At 44.0% G+C, this 25,919-nt stretch overlaps 1 long non-coding RNA gene and 2 other non-coding genes across 4 annotated transcripts; all 3 read left to right on the top strand.

Moving 5' to 3' along the window:
- On the top strand, positions 1-139 carry LOC136468271 (small nucleolar RNA Z247). Its single transcript, XR_010761788.1, has one exon. It is a non-coding gene; the product is annotated as a small nucleolar RNA Z247 (small nucleolar RNA).
- A 24,071-nt stretch (positions 140-24,210) lies between these two features.
- LOC136467301 (uncharacterized) lies at positions 24,211-25,919 on the top strand. 2 transcript variants are annotated; one of them, XR_010761551.1, is made up of 3 exons: positions 24,211-24,514; positions 24,757-24,834; positions 25,824-25,919. It is a non-coding gene; the product is annotated as an uncharacterized lncRNA (long non-coding RNA). The 2 variants fall into 2 exon arrangements; XR_010761550.1 differs by having other exon boundaries at positions 24,211-24,653.
- On the top strand, positions 24,609-24,681 carry TRNAF-GAA (transfer RNA phenylalanine (anticodon GAA)). The gene has a single exon. It is a non-coding gene; the product is annotated as a tRNA-Phe (tRNA).

The following is a 25,919-nucleotide window of genomic DNA, read 5'->3' as shown; positions in this document are numbered from 1 at the left end:
CCAGTCCTAGATGAGGAACTGGAGACCTTCATCCTAGCCGGGCTAGATTTTGATTACAATCCACTGGTGTCCTCCGTTCTGGGGCGCACAAAACCCATATCTTTGAGCGACCTCTATGCTCAGCACATTGCCTACGACATGCGTCTCCAGATGCTGCAGGACAACCACAACGTTGGCCAGAACTCCTCCATCAACGTTGCTTCACGTGGACGTGGAGGTCCTCGCGACCGTGGCCATGGTGGCTTCGGCCGTGGCTATGGTGGACGTGGCTCCGGCAACTCTCCACCGCCTCCCAAGACTGGTGGACAGGCGGTGGCTAAACCGATCTGTCAGGTGTGCAAGAAGAAGGTCCATGAGGCCGACATCTGCTGGCACCGCTTCGAGGAGGATTACCAGCCCTACACCAAGTCCGCTGGAGCAGCACAGATGAACTATGGCGTTGACACCAACTGGTACGCCAACAGTGGTGCAACCGACCACATCACCGCCGAGCTGGAGAAGCTGACTGTCAGAGACAAGTACAAGGGCTCCGATCAAGTCCACACTGCAAGTGGCTCAGGTATGTGGATTAGCAACATTGGTCATGCAATCTTACATACCCCAAACAAAAATCTTCATCTACAAAATGTCCTCCACGTCCCTAGCGCCAATAAAAGTCTTGTTTCTGTGCATCATCTCACATCTGATAATAATACCTATATTGAGTTTCATCCTCATTATTTTCTCATAAAGGATCGGGCCACGAAGAAAATACTCCATCGCGGCAAGTGTGAGGGTGGCCTCTACCCTTTGAGGTCTCAAGAGGTAGGAGCACAACGCCACAAGCAAGCTTGTCATGTTAGTAGGCCATCCACTTGGAGGTGGCATAGTCGTTTGGGTCATGCGTCCTTTCCTGTTGTTGAGAGAGTCATTAGGAACAATTTGCTTCCTTGTTCTGTTGATCATGATAATGAGTCGGTGTGTGAATCTTGCCAAAGAGCAAAGAGTCATCAATTTCCCTATTCTAGCTCGGATAATAAAAGTTGTGCTCCCCTTGATTTGATACAATTAGATGTGTGGGGTCCTGCTCCTGTTTCTGTTGGCAATCATGCTTACTATGTGTCTTTCATTGACGATTTCAGTAGATACACATGGATCTATCTCCTTAAACATAAATCTGAGGTTCTCCAAGTCTTTAAGAACTTTCAAAACTTCGTTGAAAGAAAGTTCAATAGAAAAATTATCCATATGCAAACCGATTGGGGAGGAGAGTATGAAAAATTAAACTCCTTCTTCCAACAATTAGGAATCTCTCATAGAGTGTCTTGTCCTCACACACACCAACAAAATGGAAGAGCCAAGAGAAAACATCGCCACATAGTTGAGGTAGGGCTATCCCTTTTAGCACAAGCATCTATGCCACTAAAATTTTGGGATCAAGCTTTTCTCACCGCTACTTATCTCATTAACATCTTGCCATCCAAAGTCCTAGACAACAAAACACCCGTTGAACTTTTGCTAAATGAGAAACCTCACTACAACTCTCTCTGAGTGTTTAGGTGTGCTTGTTGGCCAAATTTGAGACCCTATAACACTAGAAAATTGGCATTTCGTTCAACACAGTGTGTTTTCCTTGGATACAGCTCTCTTCACAAGGGGTTCAAGTGCCTAGAACCCAACACAGGATGCATCTATATCTCTCGAGACGTGGTCTTCGATGAAAACGTCTTTCCCTTCTCCTCTTTATGTCCCAATGCGGGGGCTCGGCTAAGGAACAAAATCTCTCTCCTTCCGGAAAACCTAACTCCTTGTGTCCCTGGGGATGTAGGTTGTCATGTACCTAATGCTACTAATCCTACCGCATCAAGCAATCTTCGTGAAGTGCAGGGACAAGAAGAAGTGCAGGAGATTCAAGAAATAATGGATGAAGAGGCTACGGATCCAGCTGCCGCACCCGATCCCAGCATAAGTCCCGGCGGGGATTCGCCGACATCAGCTGCTGCGCCAACGGAGTCCATATACAAGGCTCCTGACGCTAACCCAGGCTCACCGCGTGGGGGGGGCAGGATCGACTCTAGGATCCCTATCTGTTCCTACACGCGCGACGACAACGGGATCTTCTGCGGAGTCCTCTGGATCCGGTGTGGATACATCTAGTGAGCCAATGTCAACAGATGAGACTGCGGCCTCTGATCCTCCAGTCTCGCGGCAACACACACGTCTTTAGAGCGGCATCATCAAGCCTAAGGTATACACAGACGGCACAGTAAGATATGCTAACATGTGTAGCTGGCGAGCCTAATTCGGTAGAAGAAGCAATGAAATCGGTTAAATGGAAAAATGCTATGCAAGATGAGTATGATGCATTGCAAAGGAATGGTACATGGACTTTGGTTCCACCATATCGAGGCATGAATCTTATTGACTGTAAATGGGTATTTAAAATAAAAAGAAGAGCAGATGGGTAGATTGATCGATGAAAGGATCAAGATGCCCAAGAGGCGGGGTGAATTGGGTTAATTACAAATTTCTTTGCAATAATCAAATCTTATGGTTAGCCCAATTAACCCCTTGTGCCTAGAAAGTGTTTCTATTGATTTAACACACAAAAGTTTAGCACCCTAAGTTCCAATCCTACTCTAGCATGGCAATTCTAGGAATATAAATGACAAGAATTGAATTGCTCAAAGTAAATGCTCAAAGTAAAGAGAGAAGGAGGAACGCGGTGATGTTTTGCCGAGGTATCGGAGAGTCGCCACTCTCCACTAGTCCTCGTTGGAGCACCCGTGCAAGGGTGTAGCTCCCCCTTGATCCGTGCAAGGATCAAGTGCTCTCTATGGGTTGATTCTTTGACACTCCATCGCGGTGAATCACCCACAACCACTCACAACTTGAGTTGGGTCATCCACAAGCTCCGCCGGATGATCACCAAGCTCTTCAATCACCACCAAGCCGTCTAGGTGATGGCGATCACCAAGAGTAACAAGCACGAACTCTCACTTGACCATGACAAGCCTAATGAGAAGGGTGGATGCATACTTTGCTACTCTTGATCTCACTAATGAGGGCTCTCTTTGGGATTCTCAAATCTCAATCACCTCACTAGGACCTTACTCTTCTTGGCACTCTCAAAGGTGTTTCTTAGCTGTTTGAATGTGCAAAAGTACCCCCCACACACGAATGGAGGTGGTATTTATAACATGGGCTGAAAAACAAACCGTTATGTGTCTCTACGGGGTGATCGGACGCTTTGGTCATGTTGACCGGACGCGCCGGTCAGTTTACCCCGAACTCCAGTGTTTACAGTGTGACCGGACGCTGGCCAGCATCAGGTCAGCACTGACCGAACACGTCCGGTTGAGATTTTCCCTCTCTGGAACCTTACTGGAGTCGATCGAACGCTGGCCTTCAGCGTCCGGTCACTTGACCTCTCAGCATCCGGTCACACCAGACAAAAACACCTTGGTCAAATGAACTGACGGGACCATGAGCCAGCGTCCGGTCACACCGGAGACAGCGTCCGGTCAGTATTTGACCCTCCATTCACTTTCAACTTTCGAACGTACGTGAATGAAGTTTGCTCCATTGGATCTAAGGGTTGTTTTGGAGCTACCTAGTGCTAGTTTTAGCAAGTGTGCACCACACCTAACCCACTAGACTAACCTAGGTCAAGCTTCCTGTTCGTACCCCCCTTAATAGTATGGCCAAAAGAAAAACAAAGTCCTAAACTACTCTAAGTGTCACTCCAACTCCAATCGACACTTAGAACTAGTCCATCCTTAACCTTATCGTCCATCCTTTGAAAACCGAAACGATTTCCATCATAGGGGCATGACCATCATGATAGCCCAATCAATCTCCATTACCATGACCTAACTTAATTGCCTCTGCAAAACACTCGTTAGTCACAGTAATCACGTATTGTCATTAATCACCGAAACTCAACTAGGGGCCTAGATGCTTTCAATCGGTACAAAGCGAGATTAGTAGCAAAAGGGTTTCAGCAAAGATACGGTATAGATTATGAGGACACATTTAGTCATGTAGTGAAGATTGCCACTATGAGATTGGTATTGTCTCTAGCAATAACAAGAGGATGGTGCCTGAGACAGCTAGATGTTCAGAACGCGTTTCTCCATGGTGTTCTGGAAGAGGAGGTTTATATGAAACAACCACCAGGGGTTGAAAACCCAAGATACCCTTCCTTTGTTTGTAAACTCAAGAAGGCTATCTATGGTCTGAAGCAAGCTCCAAGAGCCTGGTACTCAAGGTTGAGCTCCAAACTTATTAGTCTTGGTTTTGTTTCTTCAAAATCTGACACTTCACTTTTCACTTATAGAAAGGGAAGTGTGGAAATATATATGTTGATCTATGTTGATGATATAATTGTTACTAGTTCATCCCAAGATGCTATAAAGGTGCTTTTGCAGGCTCTCAAAGCAGATTTTGCGCTGAAGGATCTTGGAGACTTGCATTACTTCCTGGGAATTGAAGTTGAAAAGAAATCAAATGGTGATCTACTCCTGACTCAAAAGAAGTATGCTAGAGAAATTCTGTCAAGGATCGGTATGGCAAACTATAAGCCTGTTACTATTCCTATGCCCTCAATAGAGAAGATGTCATGACATGACGGTGACCCTCTTGGACCTGAAGACAGTACTAAGTATAGAAGTGTGGTTGGCGCGTTGCAGTATATTACTCTTACTCGGCCAGACTTAGCATTTGTTGTTAACAAAGTTTGCCAATATTTGCATACACCAACTACAGTTCATTGGACAGCAGTCAAGAGAATTATTAGGTATCTGAAGTTCTCTGAGAACACAGGGTTGTTGATCCGCAAGCGCTCACCGTTGATTGTTAATGGATTCTCTAATGCAGACTGGGCAGGTTCCAGAGATGATCAAAGGTCCACTGGTGGCTTTGTAATCTTCCTAGGATCAAATGTGATCTCATGGAGTGCTAGAAAGCATGCTACAGTTCTAGGTCGAGCACTAAAGCTGAGTATAAAGCCATGGCAAATACTACAGCTGAGATGATGTGGGTAGAGCAATTGCTTGGTGAGTTGGGTGTCAGATTAAAGGTCAAGCCTCGGCTCTGGTGTGATAACTTAGGAGCTGCTGTAGGCTGTACTAGTATGACGGAAGCAGCTGACTCTTATGATGCCACTAACAAAGGAAGCGTCTCTGTAGTCCCGGTAATAGGTGTAACGATAGAAGGACCTAGGATATGCGAATATGGAGGAGTAGACTGCCCTGTCAACTCATTGAAGGATGCACCAAGGCTCCTAGACACTGTAGTCTCTAGCACTAGCAGTGAGGACATCTCAGCCGGTGTGAAGGCCGTCTAAAGAGGTGTCAATTGTGGGGCTATCACTGGCGAAGCAAAATACTAGGACACCTACTCTGTAGGTGAAGCAAACTATGTTTGTGGCTGTCTCTGACTCTGAAGCCCACTAGGCTGTAATGCTAGAGTCATAGAAGTTGTGGTAGTCTGACCAAGCTGGGGCGAAGGCTGTGGTGGTGGAGCCCCAATCGCTGTCACTACATGCTGCATGAATCCAAGAAGTTGTTGCTGCATGAGAAGCTGCTGCTGATGCAAGGCCTACTGCTGCTGCTGTTGAGCCTACGTTTGCTGCTGAATAGCCAGCTGCTGTCTCTGAAACTCGTTCTGTCGAGTCTGGAACTGTGCAAAAGTGGCAGCGGTCTCCTGAGCCTGGCGTGCCTGATCCTGCCTCATCCGCTTAAGTATAGCAAGGAGAGCGGGGTCTGTCTGCGGTGCAGGTGGAGCTGAACTGGAGCTGTCGGCCTCATGATCATGTCAACGTGGAGGCATTTGAGGAATATCCCGATAGTCCTCGTCTGAGCTATCACTAGGGTCGCTCTCGACCATCCCCTCCTACTGAGCAAGCTCCTCCTCCTCGGTAGCTACAATACCCCTGATAATAGCATCCTGCTGGGCTATAGTCTCTGGTACATCTGGACGACGACGTGGCTGACTAGGTGCCTGTGGTGTACTATAGAGGATCATCTGAGTCAGGTTGTATGTAGGGAACTCTGTAGTAGCACCACTGTACTCAGCTAGCATCTCAGGCGACCTCACTATAACTGCCCTGTGAATAAGAAATGTGATCCAATGGGCATAGGGTAACTGTCGATGACCTCTAAACCCCTCAGCAATAGTATCCTCCATCTCTGAAAGAAGGAGATTCCAAATGTCAAACACTGTCTGCTACATCAGAGAGTTGAGAAGCCATAGCTATAAGTGAGTCAAGCCCTCACGATACCCCATCCTCAGAACCAAGGTCCTCCTCATAATGGCATCCAGCACTCTAGCTATAGGAGTGAGATCACTGGGAGTCCTACTCGACTCCTCACCAAAAGGCTCCTTGAAGCAGTGGCGAACCAAATCTGTGGGAGGCACCATACCGCCATGAGGGCGTCTAGGAGGCATTGTTTGTCCATAGCACACATCATGTAACCTGACGGGCTGCTCCTGAAGCCTGAGTATCTCCCTGACCCTAGTGCTTGTCAGCCTGTAATCTCTGCCTCTTAATGCAAAGTGAATGTATCTATGCTGTGGGTCAATCCATAGTGTAGAATAGAACTGACGGACCCAAGATGAAACATATTATCCTGTCTGTCCAATCAAGTCTGTCAGCCCTAGCAGATATGTAAGGAAGGGGCGAATGTGCTCTCCAGCTGCTGCAAGTATAGACTCAATGTTGCACACCCTCTGAGGTCTGAATATAGCTCCACTGTTAAGATATGTATTGTAGAAATCCTCCTGGAGTGGTGTGTAGAAGTCCTCTACTGCTCTATCATCCCTCCTCAGTGGGAACCACTACTCAAAGTCCACAAACCTGAGTTGTTGCACCTGCTTGCCCATGGCGGCCCTCAAGTCTAGGTGTGTCATAGGAGGCGGACCCTGTGGTCTAGGCGGTGGACGAGAACCCCTCCGTCGTGTATCTGCCCTCAGCGTGACTGGAACATGGGTACGACCAGAGCGGCGAAGCTATGGCTGAGGTGCCTGCTCTATCTCCTTGGCCTGTTGTCCCTCCTGAGTCCGCTCTGCTGACGGTGCCTGCTGCTGTGACTCTCCCTGAGGCTGACCCTCATCAATGGCAACACGCTGACCTCCAATCATGAGAGTCCTAGCTAGACCACCATGAAGGCGCTCAACCCGCTCAAGTGTAGCCCTTGCTTCTGGTGAAAGCTGATCAGCAATCCGAACTCCACTGTGAGCATCTCCTCTCTCGGCACGCTCTGCAGCCTCTGCAACTATGGCTGCTCTAGCTGTCTCTGCATCTGGGTACTTGCACTTCTTTGTTGCAGTCTTCTTCGTCGCCTTGCCTTTTGGATCTACAGGCAAGCGAGGCGAACGCCTCGGATCCTCATCACCCAGACCGCCCCCAACATTCTTGATGCGAACCATCGATTGGATCTAAAAGGAATAACTGCCAACTCTCACTTCCGAGGCTTGGCCTCGATCCGTACTCGCAAGCTTGGCCCCGAGTTGACTGACAACTGCCACTAAGACCTCAACGGCACCGACTCACTGCATGATGGAATAGATCAGGTTTATAAATAATAACACTAAATCTAGAGATACGAAACCCTAATAGAGCAAGCAATTGGGTACGAAATTGAATCGAAGGCTTGCTACCTAACGAACCGGTGACCCGAGAAGAAGAGAAACGACGCACGGGGAACCACCGAATCGCGAGGCTAGAGTTAGGATTTGGCTACGCACAGCGGCACTGGAGGCTTTGCGGCATGGAATCAGTCAGGCATAGAAGCTAGGGTACAGTAGGGGCACAACGGCGCTGGCAAGGGAGCAGGGCGGCGCGGCTGCTGTGGAGTTCAGCGGTGCTCGGGCATGGGAGCAGGCGAAAGCAGTGCACGGGTGTGACTGTGGTGGTGCGGGGGCAGCGGGCGGCGTGGGAACAGCGCGCGAGCGGTGGAGCGCGGCGCACGGGCGTGGGAGCAGTGGCAAGCGGTGGAGCATGATGCACGGGTGTGGGAAGCTACGGCTACGGTGGCGTGGGAAGGCTGGTGCGGTGGCTAGGGCAAGGCGGGCATGGTGGCTTGGCGAGGTGCAGCGGCTCGGCGAGGTTGTGGAGGTGGCGATGTCGGCAGAATAGGTCAAGGACGCGGTGGCTTGCGGTTATAAGGGTCCCCGACGGAGTTGGATAAGGAAAGAGGAAAAGAGTTCGTATACCGCACGAATCCTAATGACCGGACACTCTGGTGGCAGCGATCGGACGCTACCACCCAGCGTCCGATCGATTCCAGAGAGGTCCAAATCTCCTGGAATCGCGACCGGATGCGTCCGGTGGACACCGATCGGACACAGTCAGAGTCCAGTCACCTTGCCTTGAACGCCTTCATGCTCGATCGGACGCTGAACCTCCAACTGACCGGATGCTAAAACGTAGAGTCTGGTCACTCCTTCACAGCGAGTTCACCTCCTGTGAACTGACCGGACGCTGGACTCCAGAGTCCGGTGCAGCGTCCGGTCACTCTTTTTCCAGTAAATCTTCAAAGTTCTTCGTGCTGCCTATTCCCAATCAAGTCCCAACTTGAATAAGATCTAAATAAATACCAATTGGGACTGATGTGAGTGACATCTCTCAAACCCTCAAAATTTTCAAAAATATTTTGCCTTAGGCTATAATTCTTTTTAAGAAAATAGGCAATAAGAGGGCAATTTGAAGACAAACGACAAAACAATATTCATGCATATGCAATGCAATACTTGTAAGTAAATCTAGTTGCTTGTCAAGTTTGATCCAAGGTTAAGCTTCTTCACACGCTTTTTGGCAGTTATCTTAACCATGTTAGACAAGCCCTATATGCATTACAAAACATTAAACATGTTGTATATTACAATGCAATGCAAGGGACATCACAAGCTCATTTTTTAGTGAAGTTACTAAAATCAAGCACATTGAGCTCATTCTGCAATCTACAAAATGTTGTCTCATCTAGCAGTTTAGTGAAGATATCCGCCAATTGATCCTCGGTCTTTACACCTTCTAGTGATATATCATTTTTAGCAACATGATCTCTAAGAAAGTGATGGCGGATATCTATGTGCTTGGTGCGAGAGTATTGAACCGGATTATTTGCAAGTTTTACCGCACTTTCATTGTCACACAAAAGAGGTACTTTTTTTAGAACTACACCATAGTCTAGCAAAGTTTGTTTCATATAAAGTATTTGTGCACAGCAAGCACCCGCGGCAATGTATTCCGCTTCGGCGGTGGGCAAGGCCATACTATTTTGCTTCTTGGAGGACCAAGACACAAGTGATCTACCAAGCAAATGGCACCCTCCGGATGTGCTTTTTCTATCAACTTTGCAACCAGCGTAATCCGAATCGGAATAGCCAACTAATTCAAATATTGCTCCTTTGGGATACCAAAGGCCAATGCTTGGTGTGTGCTTAAGATACCTAAGGATTCTTTTTACGACAATTAAATGAGTTTCCTTAGGATTAGCTTGAAATCTAGCACACATACACACACTAAACATAATGTCGGCCTAGATGCGGTTAAATATAACAAACTACCAATCATAGAGCGGTAGAGAGTTTGATCAATCGGGTTACCTCCCTCATCTAGGTCGAGATGTCCATTAGTTGGCATTGGTGTCTTGATTAGCTTACATTCATCCATCTTGAATCTCTTGAGAAGATCATTTGTATATTTCTCTTGAGAGATGAAAATCCCTTCTTTCATTTGCTTGACTTGAAAACCAAGAAAGAATGTAAGCTCTCCAATCATTGACATCTCAAACTCCTTCGACATCAATTCACCAAACTCTTTGCAAGAATCTTCATTTGATGATCCAAAGATGATATCATCAACATACACTTGACAAATGAAGATATGCCCATCAAGCTTCTTGGTGAATAGTGTGGTGTCGACCTTCCCAATGGTGAAGCTCTTCTCAATGAGGAAGTCTCGAAGGCGCTCATACCAAGCTCTTGGGGCTTGCTTAAGCCCATATAAAGCCTTGGACAACCTATAAACATAATTAGGATATCTAGGGTCTTCAAACCCGAAAGGTTGATCAACATAGACTAGTTCATTAATAAAGCCATTTAAAAATGCACTTTTCACATCCATTTAATAAAGTTTCATTTCATGATGTGATGCATATGCAAGGCGGATACGGATGGCTTCTAATCTTGCAACCGGTGGAAAGGTCTCTCCAAAATCCAAACCTTCAACTTGAGAGAACCCCTTTGCCACTAGTCTTGTCTTATTCCTCACAATAATGCCTTGATCATCTTGCTTGTTTCAGAACACCCACTTTGTTCCAATGACTCTTGCACCTTTTGGTCGCTCTTCAAGAGTCCAAACTTCATTGCGGGTGAAGTTGTTCAACTCTTCATGCATTGCATTTATCCAATCCAGATTTTGAAGAGCTTCTTCTACCTTTAGTAGGCTCAAAATAAGAGACAAAAGAGTGATGAGTGATAAATGAAGCAAGTTTTTGTGAGCGAGTCATTACGCCCTTTGATAGACTCCCTATGACGAGATCTTGTGAATGATCATGTAGTAGGGGTGTATTTCTTCTATTGACCACTTGGGGAGGAGGTTGTGGAGCATCAACATCTTGTGCTTGTACCACCATTTGATCATGGGAGACATGAGTGTCTTCATTTTCTACTCTCCCATCTTTATCACCATCTTGTGGCACACTTGATGAAGAAGGTGGATCAATCACTTGTACATCATCTTTAGGCTTGATGTCTCCAACCAGAATGTTCTTCATAGCCTCCCTCAATGGTTCATCACCTACATCATCAGGATTCTCATGTGCTCCTTGGGAGCCGTTAGATTCATCAAATTCCACATCATATGTTTCTTCAACCAAGCCAGTGGCATGATTAAATACTCTATATGCTTTGGACTTTGATGAGTAACCAACAAGAAAACCAATATCATAATGTCTTTGAAACTTCTCTAGGTGTTGCCGCTTCTTGTAGATGTAGCTTTTGCAACCAAACACCCTAAAAAGGAGACGTCCGGCTTCTTCCCATTGAACAACTCATAAGGTGTCTTGCCAAGGAATTTTTGAAGGAATAGGTGGTTTGATGCATAGCATGCGGTGTTGATAGCTTCCGCCCATAGAGCTTCAGGGGTGTTGTACTCATCAAGCATTGTTCTTGCAAGAGTGATCAATGTCCGGTTCTTCCTCTCAACTACACCATTTTATTGAGGAGTATATGTTGCAGAGACCTCATGCTTGATTCCAACTTCATCACAATAGGCTTCTATGTTTGTGTTGTCAAATTCCTTTCCATTGTCACTTCTTATTTTCTTAAGCTTCACTTCAAATTCATTTTGTGCTCTCTTGGCAAACTTCTTGAAACAAGATGCAACTTCAGATTTGTCATGAAGGAAGAATACCCATGTATACCTTGAATAATCATCAACAATCACAAGACAATAAAGATTTCCTCCCAAACTCTTGTATGTTGTTGGTCCAAATAAATCCATATGAAGGAGTTCTAGCACTCTTGCGGTTGACATAAAAGCTTTTGTTGGATGGGTATTTGCAACTTGCTTGCCGGCTTGACATGCACTACAAAGCTTGTCCTTCTCAAACTTCACATTCTTCAACCCTCTCACCAAATCATTCGTCATTAGCTTCTTGAGTGAGCTCATCCCAACATGAGCAAGTCTTCTATGCCATAGGCACCCAAGTGTTATTTTGGTGAATAGACATGTCTTCAAGTTTGCATCTTCGGAGGTGAAATCCACTAGATATAGGTTGTTGTACCTAAATCCTTTGAATATCACATGATCATCATCCTTCTTGGATACAACAACCTCCTTCTGTAACAGAACCGACCAAATCATAAGAACGTAAGTACAAAAACAATCACCGAAGTGATCAAATTCCTGTACTTAAGCTCCCATAATCCTGGTAGTCCAGAAATCACGAAGGATTTCAACCAACTCTCGACATACAAACCAAGACCGTAGTGATTCAATACAACACATCATTCGTTACAACATTTCACAAGTAGCATTCGGATTACATCCATCAGAGTTCAAATAAAATATTACAAACCAAGTTCAAGTTCGCGGAAGCAACATAGTTTAGTACATAACTTCATAGTTTCAAATACATTGCCAGATCTGAGTCATGTCCCACAAAAGCATCATCAGGTACGAGAACTACGAGAGACCGCGCCCAACGGTCTAGTCTTCATCCCCAACCGGGAGAAGGCAGTACTTGCAGCAACTAAAGTAGAACTGGTCATCTACAACAGGTGGGAGATAAACCCTGAGTACGAGAAGGTACTCAGCTAGACTTACCCGTCAAAACCAGAAATAAAAGACACCAAGGGTCATGCAAGGCTTAGGAGGTGGGCTAGCTGGACACAGTTGCATAAAAGAGCTTATGAATATAGTAACCAATTTAGACTTAGTATCAAGTTATCATCATTTACCTATCCACTAGATTAGCACCTGTACTAGAGCACTCACTTATTAGGAGCAAACAATATTAACCATAGCAGGTATAATAAGGCTGTCATCATCATATCATCATTTCCGAACCATTAGGTTATTTAGTGTATCTACTTTGGAGATAAGCCCGTCAAGTTCTCACTAACCGGGAGAGATGGCGACTCGAATCGAATTACAACTCAGCTGAGGGGGGTATTCCTAACTCTCACCCTGGCATACTTTGCAAGGGTAGCCGTGGGTCACCTTTGGGACAACTCAGGAACCAAATTCACGGGGTCGATCAGCGCCAGCACTCTCAGGGATGACCCTTCTACCAGGACGATCAGGACTTTTAAATCACCTACCCTTGGACTCACGCCTACGGCTCCCTTCTGAGGCGCACTTTATACTTATCGACTCCCGGCCTGAGGTGAGCTACTCGGCTTCGCGGTCGATCATCGGACATGGCCAACTAAGAGAGAGGCATGCGTTCAACATGAACAGGAAAGGTTCCAAGATTCAGTCCTTAATCGACACAGACGGAGTCACTGCAAACCGACAAGCCTCCGTCTGGTCTTCATTTCAAATTAAGACTGGTTCTTTTCCACGATAGCAAATATAGCCAACCGTGCCATATGTATCTTCCTATATCTCGCAGGTGACAGGAAATCACCTGACTTCTACCGTGTTTAAGCAGGGCTAAGCACTACACGAGCCTGAGCTACATAGGATTCAGGGTATCAATATCTGGACAAGGATTGGATAACCAATGCAGCAAGTGTTTGCATCCAACACCTAAACTTAATGCAACAATATATATATGTAACAATAATACTTTAACTGCATTTCGGAAATTAGGAGGCTTAATATGCTCTGGGGCTTGCCTTTCACAAAGTTGCACAGACGGTGATCCGGGCACTCAACGGTGACCTCGTCTGGCACCTCTCCTGAAGGCGGCACCTCCTGAACTTTCGGTGTCGGCTGCTGCTGCTCGCTCGGTTCCTCGAATTCCAGTAGTGTCACACCTTCCGGTACACCTATTGCATGCCGATGCATAAGATAAATATCATGGATGCATAAGGAATGACATGATGATCATGATGAATGAATCACAGTAAGTGTTTAACGAAACCATCACTGGACACTCGTTTACTGATTAAGAGTAGCTCTATTCAAATCACTTTAAAACGTGTATCTAACTTAACTTGAAGAACGAGATCAACTTACCTAACTTGCATAACCTAAGATAAAGATGCTCATCTTCAGTTAAAGGCCTAACACCTAGGAACATTACCACAAACTTAGAAATAGTAAAGGCATACTTAAAACAACAGTTAAAGTTTCATATGCACACGGGTAGTTCCTTAATTCAATCATAACCAGAGTTCTATAAATTCAAATGACTTGCAAGAGGACATTCTGGAAAGCTTATGAAATTCTCTACAAATAATTTGTAAACATTAAAGCATGATTATTACGTTAACCAAATCAAATTCCAGTAAACCTAGAATCTGTCCAAAAATGACAGGGTTACTAAATTAAATATTTAGTGATGATGCAAAAGCATAATTAGACCAAACCAAGTTTACCAACTTGTTGTGCATACCAGAGGATTATTAGAAAGTATAGTGCCAACTTCTAAATAAATTATTTAATATCCTTTTCTAATTTATTTAGTTAATTAGGTGATTAAAGCAATATATAGTAAAACTGTTCCGAAAAATCTACAAAAATTACAGTAGCTATCTCATGCCTGACATAGACTACCATAAAAATTTCAAAGCCATTGGGCAAGCAGAACGTGTTGTACCCAAAATAACAGGTGGCATGTGTATTTCTAGCATAATTAGGAAACCCTAATGAAAAGTGTCAAGCAACAGATTTCATATTTTTCCTAGCCTCATTCTAGCATAATAATATCACTCACCAAATTTTACCCTTACTGGATCTATAGAAAAATTATGAAAATTCACACAAGATTCATCCATGCAAACAAGAGAATTTTCTATCTCCTACATACAGTGTCCAAAATATATGAAAATTGAACTACAAGCTATTCATGATATGAGCAGTACACCATAAAAATTTCAAACCATTTGGAGCTACATAGAAAAAGATATAATTATCCCTATTTCTTCCATGATTAAAAGAGATAAATAGAAACTCCCATTTTCATAACAGAACATGGCATAAATCATATTTTTAATATAAACTAGAAATTATCATGAACTCAGCAAAATTGGAACCACATCATTTGAATCTACCAACTAGGAGATACATATTTTTGAATATATACACAAATCTGTGAAAAGAATAAAACAAAAACAAATTTGAAACCCTACTCTACTGCTGGGCCAGCCCGGTCAGACTCGGCGGCCCACACAACACGTGCTGGCGTGGCCCAACGCGACGTGGCCCACGCTAGCTCTCGCCTGAGAACAACGGCTGACGCGCGGGTCCCACGCGACAGAGAGACAGGCAGGGGGAAGAGGAACGGACGGCGGCGTAGCTCGTCGCCGGTGGCCTCTCCGGTGAGTCCAGTGGTACTACGATGTTCTCCTCGCCCGTGCGCATCTAGCGGTGCCCTCAATCAAAGCTATTGCTACGGCTACTGGCAATGGCGACGGCCATGGCGGCGCACGGCCACGGCATGGCCGGCTCCGGCGAGACGACGGCGTCGCAGCCCTAATGGGTGACCCTACGAGCATCAATGGCATTCACAGGACCTAGCGCAAGGGAGAGAAGGGATGAGAAGGTTGCGGTGACCATTGGTCGCGGGGAGCGCCAACTCCGGCGAGGTCCCGCCATGATGGCGGTGGAAGAAATGGCGATTTCGCCCTTACCAAGGCTCAAATGGACCGATTGAAAGGTGGAGGTGGTAGAGGGGATCACGGCGAAGCTGTTGACGAACTAGGCAACGCGTTTTTGTAGTGGTGAGCGCGCACGACGACGGCGACACTCGGTCAGAAATGGGGAAGCTGCTGCGGCTCGGCGCTGCGCGCGGTGGAGGCGAGAGAGAGGCAAATGGAGCAGGCGAGTGCGTCGGGCAGGCGCTGGCCTTCTTCTGGAGTACGACTAAACCGTTGATCCATTGCAAAAATAGTGTACATGAAAATTGTAGGTCTACCATCCATCTACAATTTCTTTTCAAGGACCATCATCTAATTCGCCATGGATCCGAAGTTACATCAAGCCAAAGTGGGCTTGATCCAACTGAAAATGCAGTTATGACTTAGAATATTTTTTAGTGTTGAATCCACCATCAAGAATGACTTGTGGGCCATGTTTGAGGCTGTTCCACACATTTTCATGAGTTGATCATAAAACAACTTTTGTTCCTTGATAAATTAGCTACAACTTTGGTAAAGAGTGCACAGCCATGCAAAGTTTTTAAGTTGATCTTTTGAATCAGTCAAACAGTGGCACTCTAAGGGTCAATTCAAGTCAAACCTCCACTTGAGGGCATTTTTGTCATTTTGATCTATATGAACAATGTTCCAACAATTACCCTAAGTGTAGTTAAGGTGTATTAGACCATAATCAACCACTTTACACAAATGCTATACCCATGTCAAATGATCACATGTGATGAAACAACAAAACAAGCAATTCACCCAAATGTTGCAATTCAATGTTTCACATGTTTCATGACTTTGTTGTTATTTTATACTTGTCACATTACTACCATGTTGCCATGTTTCAAGGTATGAGAAATTCCTGTTGCATTCACATGTTGCACTACTACCATTCATAAGCAATCAAGTATGAAACAAACAGAATTTGCGAATGTTGCATATGTATGTTTCAGTGACAATGGCATGATGACATAGATGATGCATATGTTTATGAAATGACATGCAATTTTGTGGAAGCCAAACACCTAGGGTGTTACAGCTTCTCGATAAACAAGCATTGGAAGCCAAGATCACACAATTATCCAATGGATAGCAAGTTGAAACTCAAAGAAGCAACATATAGCACATTGGAGATGGAATGATCATTTGAAATAGCCACTTTGCCCAATCCTTTGACCTTGCCCTTTGAGTTATCTCCAAATATGATTCTTTCTTGTCCATCTACTTCTTCATCTAGTGAGGTGAACATACGAGGATCACCAGTCATATGTTGTGTGCAACCACTATCAATAACTCAATGACTTCCACCGGTCTTGTAGTTCACCTACACACAAGAGATCAAGCTTTAGGAACCCAAACTTGTTGAGGGCCCTTCACCTTCTCAAAAAGTGACTTTGCAACCCAAATTTTCTTAGGCCTATTTTTGTTGGGAGATTCTAAGAACATCACTTTCATCTTTCCACTAGAATCCTTTCTAAGCATGTAGTAAGCATTGAAGGCAAAAGGTCTAGCATGCTTGGGCAAGGGTTGTGGTGGTGGAGTTTGGCACTCATGAGCAAAGTGGCCTTCTTGTCTACACTCAAAACATCTCTTTGGCTTTAGCTTGGACTTATATTGTTGTTGAGCTTGAGCCTTCTTTTCTTGGTTTGCCAAGTACCCAATGCCACTTCTATCCATCTTCATGACGGTGTTCATTAGTAGCTCACTTTGAAGATGCTTGCCTCTAGTGAACTTGCTCAATCCAATCTTAAGATGCTCTTTCTCCAACTTGAGCTTCTTGTTTTCTTCCTTGAGAGCATCATTGTTTTTCTCTTCCTTGAGCTTCTTATTCTCATCTTTGAGCTTTTCATTCTCAAGGATCAAACCATCATCATGAACAATAGTTTCTAGCACAATAGACTTGGTGGTTTTGAGTTCTTCAAGATCTTTCTTAAGCTTTTCATTGTCATTCTTGAGCTTGACAAACTCATCATAATCATCGGCTTCAACCACTTGCTTGCCCTTGCTACTAGAACTTTACTCAATGCTCTCAATAATCAAGTCATCACATGATGTAGCTATATCAATCTTAACAACATCGTTAGTAGCATCATGTGGCTCATTGGATAATAATTCTTGAGCAATAACAAGATTATCATGATTAACCTTAAGAGTAGTATATTCTTCTCTTAGCTTGTTGTGGCTAGTGATGAGCTCATTATGTGTCCTCTCAAGTTTATTATGTTTTTCTTTAAGCTCTTTCTTAGAAGATTTGAGCTCCTTGAGTTTGGATGATATAGCATCATTTGCTTCTTTAAGCTCAACACTAGCCTTTTCCGCTATATCACATTTGGCTAAAAGAGAATCATTTTTAGCTTCTAGCTTTTCATTTTTAGCTCTAGTTTTTATAATGATCTTAGTGTATTATTTTAGCAATCTAGCAAGATCATCATAAGAAGGTGATTCATATTCATCATCATCACTATCGCTATCATCATCACTAGCATGCTCATCATCACTACTATCATCATTATTAGATACCTTGCGGTCACCCTTGGCCATAAGGCATATGTGTGTAGAGGATGATGGTGGTGGTGGCGATGAAGATGATGAAGAGTCGATAACAATTGCGGCCACCTTCTTGTTGTCACTATCATCATCGGATGAGGCACTAGATGAATCAATGTCCGTGAGCCAATCACCGACAATGTATGCCTTTCCACTCTTCCTCTTCTTGTAGAAGTCTTTCTTGCCATCTCTCTTCTTGTATGGCTTGTTCTTCTTCTTCTCTTCTTCTTCTTCATTGCTTGAGTCATCTTTCTTGCCCTTGTATTTGTTCTTGAACTTGTCTTTCTTGGGCGTAGTGTATTGGTGTGCTAGATGACCAAGTTCTCCATAATTGAAGTAATCCATCTCGAAGATTGGCTTCCTTCTAGAGCTAGTGAAGAACTTCTTCTTCTTGCCATCAAACTTGATGCCACTCTTGTTGAGCTTCTTTAGCATCTTGGCAGTCTTCTTCACCATGAGAGCAAGACTTTCATCATCACTTGAGCTCTCATACTCAAGTCTTGCTTTACCCTTCTCTTGGCTAGCTTTGAATGTTAAGTCCTTATCTTTCTTCTTGGTAGAGGATGAGCCATCTTGTGGCGTGATGTGTATGTACATCTCATGAGCATTGATCTTTCCTAAAATTTGTGTTGGTGTAGCGGTGGAAAGATCACCTTGATGAAGCACGGTCACAATATGCCCATATTTATCAATGGGGAGGACACTCAAGATCTTTCTTACAACATCGGATGGTTGCATTTGAGTGAGTCCAAGCCCATTGACTTCCTCTACAAGAACATTCAAACATGAATACATCTCATTAGCACATTCTTTAGGAAGCATTTCAAAAGAGTTAAGCTTTTTCATGACAAGATGATAGCGTTCCTCACGCTCACTCTTAGTTCTCTCATAGAGCGCACAAACGTCTGACCATAGTGCACGGGCATCTTTGTGGTTCGTCACCCGATTGAACACATCTTTGCAAAGGTCTCTAAAGATGGTGTTTCGAGCCTTTGCATTCCACTTCTCGTAATTCACCTTATCGCCTTGAAGGTGAGTAGCATCCCGAGGTTTTGGGAAGCCTTATGAGGCGGCTCTAAGAATACCAATATCTAGAGCTTCTAGATACGCCTCCATGTAAATTTTCCAATAAGGAAAATCATCTCCCTCAAAGATAAGAGGAGGTCCATTCCCGTAAGACATCTTGCTCTAGGCGGTTAAGCCTAAATACGTGAGCACGAGGCTCTGATACCAATTGAAAGGATCAAGATGCCCAAGAGAGGGGTGAATTGGGCTAATTACTAATTTCTTTGCAATAAATAAATCCTATGATTAGCCCAATTAACCCCTTGTGCCTAGAAAGTATTTCTCTTGATCTAATGCACAAAAGTTTAGCACCCTAAGTTCTAATCCTACTCTAGCATGGCAATTCTAGGAATGTAAATGACAAGAATTGAATTGCTCAAAGTAAATGCTCAAAGTAAAGAGAGAAGGAGGAACGCGGCGATGTTTTGCCGAGGTATCGAAGAGTCGCCACTCCCCACTAGTCCTCATTGGAGCACCCGTACAAGGGTGTAGCTCCCCCTTGATCCGCACAAGGATCAAGTGCTCTCTACGGGTTGATTCTTCGACACTCCGTCGCGGTGAATCACCCACAACCGCTCACAACTTGAGTTGGGTCATCCACAAGCTCCACCGGATGATCACCAAGCTCTCCAATCACCACCAAGCCGTCTAGGTGATGGCGATCACCAAGAGTAACAAGCACGAACTCTCACTTGACCACGACAAGCCTAATGAGAAGGGTGGATGCACACTTTGCTACTCTTGATCTCACTAATGAGGGCTCTCTTTGGGATTCTCAAATCTCAATCACCTCACTAGGACCTTGCTCTTCTTGGCACTCTCAAAGGTGTTTCTCAGTTGTTTGAATGAGCAAAAGTACCCCCACACACGAATGGAGGTGGTATTTATAATATGGGCTGAAAAACGAACCGTTATGTGCCTCTATGGGGTGACCGGATGCTCTGGTCATGTTGACCGGACGCGCCGGTCAGTTTACCCTGAACTCCAGTGTTTATAGTGTGACCGGACACTGGCCAGTGTCCGGTCAGCACCGATCGGATGCGTTCGGTCGAGATTTTTCCTCTCTGGAACCTTACTGAAGTCGACCAAACGCAGGCCTTCAGCGTCCGATCACTTGACCTCTCAGCGTCCGGTCACACCAGACGAAAACACCTTGGCCAAATGAATTGACTAGACCCTGAGCCAGCGTCCGATCACACCGGAGCCAGCGTTCGGTCAGTATTTGACCCTCCATTCAGTTCCAACTTTCGAATGTACGTGAATGAAGTTTGCTCCATTGGATCTAAGGGCTGTTTTAGAGCTACCTAGTGCTAGTTTTAGCAAGTGTGCACCACACCTAACCCACTAGACTCACCTAGGTCAAGCTACCCGTCCGTACCCCCCTTAATAGTACGGCCAAAAGAAAAACAAAGTCCTAAACTACTCTAAGTGTCACTCCAACTCCAATCGACACTTAGAACTAGTCCATCCTTAACCTTATCGTCCATCCTTTGAAACCCAAAATGATTTCTATCGTAGGGGCATGACCATCATGATAGCCCAATCGATCTCCATTACCGTGACCTAACTTAATTGCCTCTGCAAAACACTCGTTAGTCACAGTAATCATGTATTGTCATTAATCACCGAAACCCAATTAGGGGCCTAGATGCTTTCAATCGGTACAAAGCGATATTAGTAGCAAAAGGGTTTAAGCAAAGATACGGCATAGATTATGAGGACACATTTAGTCCTGTAGTGAAGATTGCCACTGTGAGATTGGTATTGTCTCTAGCAGTAACAAGAGGATGGTGCCTGAGATAGCTAGATGTTCAGAACACGTTTCTCCATGGTGTTCTGGAAGAGGAGGTTTATATGAAACAACCACCAGGGTTTGAAAACCCAAGATACCCTTCCTTTGTTTGTAAACTCAAGAAGGCTATCTATGGTCTAAAGCAAGCTCCAAGAGCATGGTACTCAAGGTTGAGCTCCAAACTTATTAGTCTTGGTTTTGTTTCTTCAAAATCTGACACTTCACTTTTCACTTATAGAAGGGAAGTGTGGAAATATATATGTTGATCTATGTTGATGATATAATTATTACTAGTTCATCCCAAGATGCTATAAAGGTGCTGTTGCAGGCTCTCAAAGCAGATTTTACGCTGAAGGATCTTGGAGACTTGCATTACTTCCTGGGAATAGAAGTTGAAAAGAAATCAAATGGTGATCTACTCCTGACTCAAAAGAAGTATGCTATAGATATTCTGTCAAGGATCGGTATGGCAAACTATAAGCCTGTTACTATTCCTATGCCCTTAATAGAGAAGATGTCACAACATGACGGTGACCCTCTTGGACCTGAAGACAGTACTAAGTATAGAAGTGTGGTTGATGCGTTGTAGTATATTACTCTTACTCGGCCAGACTTAGCATTTGCTGTTAACAAAGTTTGCCAATATTTGCATACACCAACTACAGTTCATTGGACAGCAGTCAAGAGAATTATTAGGTATCTGAAGTTCTCAGAGAACACAGGGTTGTTGATCCGCAAGCGCTCACCGTTGATTGTTAATGGATTCTCTGATGCAGACTGGGCAGGTTCCAGAGATGATCAAAGGTCCACTGGCGGCTTTGTAATCTTCCTAGGATCAAATGTGATCTCATGGAGTGCTAGAAAGCAGGCTACAATTTCTAGGTCGAGCACTTAAGCTGAGTATAAAGCCATGGCAAATACTACAGCTGAGATGATGTGGGTAGAGCAATTGCTTGGTGAGTTGGGTGTCAGATTAAAGGTCAAGCCTCGGCTCTGGTGTGATAACTTAGGAGCGACATACCTATCTGCGAATCCAGTGTTTCATGTCAGAGCTAAGCATATAAAGATTGATTTTCATTTTGTGCGAGAAAGAGTTGCAAGAAGGCAATTAGAAGTGAGGCTTGTATCAACTGAAGATCAGGTTGCAGATGGTTTCACCAAAGCTTTGCCACACCGGAAATTTGAGGAATTTAAGAACAATCTAAATCTTGTAGAAAAGACAAGTATAGATTGAGTGGGGGTGTTAGGAAATGTAATGTGACAAACCTTGTAAATGTGTAACACAAATGTGCCACGGCAATGACCTGGTGATGTGCACGATAAACATGTATTCGGTTGAGATTAGATAAAGGTTGTTAGGCCTAGTTGTTAAAATCATTATCTTCTCTAACCGAATACCTTATATATATATATATATATATATATATATATATATATATATATATATATATTTTTTTTTTAACATGGAGACTTGATGAGCGACGGTCACGGTTGCCATATTGTTTACAGGTGCTTCGGTCATCGGCGCAGGCTAGGCTACTAGTAGCTTTGAGTGGGAGTGCACGCGCGGTTTTACAGGTCCGGACGCTAGGATACGAGCAATCATATGGACCCGGCCTTCAGAACAGTGCAGCTCCTGTTCACCGGTCGCCTGCCTGCTCCATGCCCAGGCGGAGCCGGCCGGCCTGGTCCCGGAGGACCTCGACTCGTAGCCAGCCAGCCGACGGATTTTTTTATTATTTTTAATCTCTTTTATTCAATATTTTAATAATAATCGCTCAAAAAAATTATGGGTCTAACCATTTTGGTCGCGCCAGCCCCGCATGCAATGGCGCGGCAACATAGATGGCGTTTCTGACGTGGGAAACGATGTCACATCACTCCCGCTGACGTGATAGTATTGTTCGGTCGCGCCACCGGGAGTGATGTGACGAGATAAAATATTAAAAAATTATAACTCTTTGATACGATGTTGGATGAAGATAAAATTTATATGAAAATTGTAGCTCTCAATGAGGTCTACAACTTTATAGTTTTGAGTTTTTTTATTGGAAGACGTTAAGATGCTCAAAAAAATAATATAAAATTTCATAGACGTAACAACTGTGTACTAGTACTTGTCGCATTAGAAAAATAATATCTTTTTGGTATATTGTCAAATGAAGATACTTTTTACATGAAAGTTGTAGCTCTCAAAGAGATCTACAACTTTGTAGTTTTGACTTTTAACATTTAACATTTAGAGTCGTTAAGATTCTTCAAAAAATAATATAAAATTTCAGGAGCATAATAACCACGTACCAGTACTTGTCATATTAGAAAAATAATATCTTTTTTTGTATGTTGTTAAAATGAAGATACTTTTACATAAAAGTTGTATTTCTCAATGATATCTATAACTTTGTAGTTTTGAATTTTAACAGTTAGAATCGATAAGATGCTCAAAAAATAATATAAAATTTTAGCAGCACAATAATCGCGTACTCGCGCTTGTCAAAAATAATATCGTTTTTATATCGTGTTAAATGAAGGTAATTTTTATATCAAAATTGGAGCTTTCAATGAGATCTATATCTTTCATTTAAAAAGTATTTTTATGTGATATCAAATAAGAAATATACGATTTTTCTAAAAAAATAAGCTTTGATACACGGTTAATACGCTGGTAAAATTTTATATTAGTTATTAGAGTATGTTAACGACCTCAAATATTAAAACTCAAAACTATAAACTTGTAGATCTCACTAAGGGCTACAACTTTGATATAAAATATATCTTTATTTGAGACCATATAAAAAAGATATTATTTTTTAAATGCGGGAAGCGCTGGTACGCGATTATTATGGTGCTGAAATCTTATATTATTTTTTTGATCATCTTAACGTCCTTAAATGAAAAACTTCAAAACTAGAAAGTTCTGGATGTTGTCGAGATCTACAATTTTCATATAAAAATCATCTTTATCCGACATCGTATTGAAGAGTTATGATTTTTTTAAAATACAGCCTTGTTACGCCAGTTCCTGTAACGTAACAAAACAATACTGTCACGCCACCTAGAGTGGCACGACAAGCTTTTCCACTTGGAAAACGCAGTCCAACATGACGCGCCATATGCGTTGGCGCGACAGCGTTGATTGGTCTCGCAGCGTACTGGCGCGACGCGACAAAAAGGGTCCGATGTGATTTTTTTTTTTGAAGCGGTTATTATTAAAATATTGAATAAAAAATAAAAATTCTCCCCGGCCGACGCGGTGGTGCCGGTGCGCAGCATGAGCATGTAACCAAGCGAAAGCGTAGGAGCGCCGAGCGCGCGTGACTTGAGTCTGAGCCCCCGGCCGGCCAGTGCGGTCCTTGACATGCCAGAACCCAGAGCACGATGCCAAGTCTCGTCAGGTTCGCGCTGGCGCGCCCCCGTACGCTCGTCCTTGCCCCGCCCCCGCCCCCCTGCCGCTCTGCGTTATTGTCCTTTTGCCAATTGGGATGCACGATGCCCTCTGGCGAAAAGCGTGGCCACTAGGCCAGTACGCTCCGTCCTTTGCCACACCCTCGATCGGGTTATACTCCTGACTCCTGAACCCATTGAGTGTCTTGTGTTTGTGCATTGATCGGCGCGGCGGGGCGGGGGCGGGGCGCGCGGTTCGTTTCGTTCGACGAGCTGTCGAGCTAGAGCTGCCCGCGCGGTTTCCTGCCTTCCTTTCCTGGGCGCATGCAATTGCTGTTGGAGACTTGGAGCGCCGTGCCCCTGCGTCTCAGCGTCTGTGCTGTGCCGTGCCTTTATGAACTGCACCTGTGCCTGCGCGCGGCAGTGGTGAGTGGATAAGCAACTGGCGCGTGCTGATCTTGGTCAGCTAGATAACATATGAAAGTTCGACTAGGCTAGGTTCGGTTGTGAAAACTATCAAGCGGGGATAGCTCAGTTGGGAGAGCGTCAGACTGAAGATCTGAAGGTCGCGTGTTCGATCCACGCTCACCGCAAAAGATTGTTTTATTTATATTTATTTTTTTGCCCGGTCTCAGCGTTCAGAATTCAGATTCCTTTTTTCTATCCAGGGTTTCTGCAGCCCAGCCGCCGCCGCCGCCGTTACGGAGCTCAGATCGCCGCAACACACCACGGTTTCGGGTTTCAACGTAAGCCCTAACTATTCCCTCTTATGATTCGTTCTGTTCCACCCTGATTCAATATTATTACAATATATGGATGGATTTGATCTGTTCTTCATTAGCAAGGATGAGGAACAATTAGGATTCTTGGTCAGGAACGTCGAAGCACTGTTTCTATTCGGAACTTTGGATCCCGTTCGTTTGATTTTGCAAGTGAGGGTTTAATTTAGCTGCTAGCTCGATAAAAACTGTCTGATTCGGAAGACTAGATTCTTTTCCTGCTTATGAAGAAGGGGTAATAACCGAATTGAACCTTCCAGTAGAACAAGCCCACCGAGTTGGACGTTTCAGGAACGAACTCAGGCTGTTCACAGATCTGCACTGGAATATGGGTGGGTAGTGGGTACTGTATAGGCCAGGACAAGATGCAGTGTTTGTTTTCTTTGATTTAGCTCATCAATGAATCTATCTTTGTTGCTTGGGGATCATAAGGCCATGTACAATGAAGTTGAAACATTTTTTTTCTTGAATACGCGGGAGAGCAGTGTATCATTAATTCATTATATTAACTATTAAGAACGTGGATTCAAACATACATACGGCAGGGAACAGTGCTTAGCTTAATTATTTAAATATCATTATATTGATGCAGAACTGTTTAGTTCGCACTGGAGGATGAGGCTCCTTATATGAATTTCCCATGATTCTCCGTGTCTAAGGGACTCTCTAAGAGCCTTTGCATTTCACATGCCCCAATATGTGGAATTTGCATCACGCTTATTAACGGCTTATGAATAAATGAGGCAACAGGCATTTGAAATTAGTTTAGGCTGAAAGCGTTGTTCTCGTTTAGATGATTATTATTATGGCCTTGATGCTTTCTTTTGATCCACAACTGCGTTTAGGGTGAATTCTGAGATAAGTTTAGCGCTTATTCCTCTCTTCACTTTATACTGATTATGTCTACCTTCTTGTTATTGTCATTATCTTGCATGACCTGTAAATGCTACTACCAGGTATAATTGTTTGGGCTGCGAGACTGACTATACGGATGATGGCTTCACGAGGTACCAGCGCCGTGCTTTCAAGAGCTGCTCGGATGAGGCAAAAAC

Source organism: Miscanthus floridulus, chromosome 7, assembly GCF_019320115.1.
Source record: "Miscanthus floridulus cultivar M001 chromosome 7, ASM1932011v1, whole genome shotgun sequence".
NCBI lineage: Eukaryota > Viridiplantae > Streptophyta > Magnoliopsida > Poales > Poaceae > Miscanthus > Miscanthus floridulus.
This window is presented reverse-complemented; position numbering and strand designations above follow the sequence as displayed.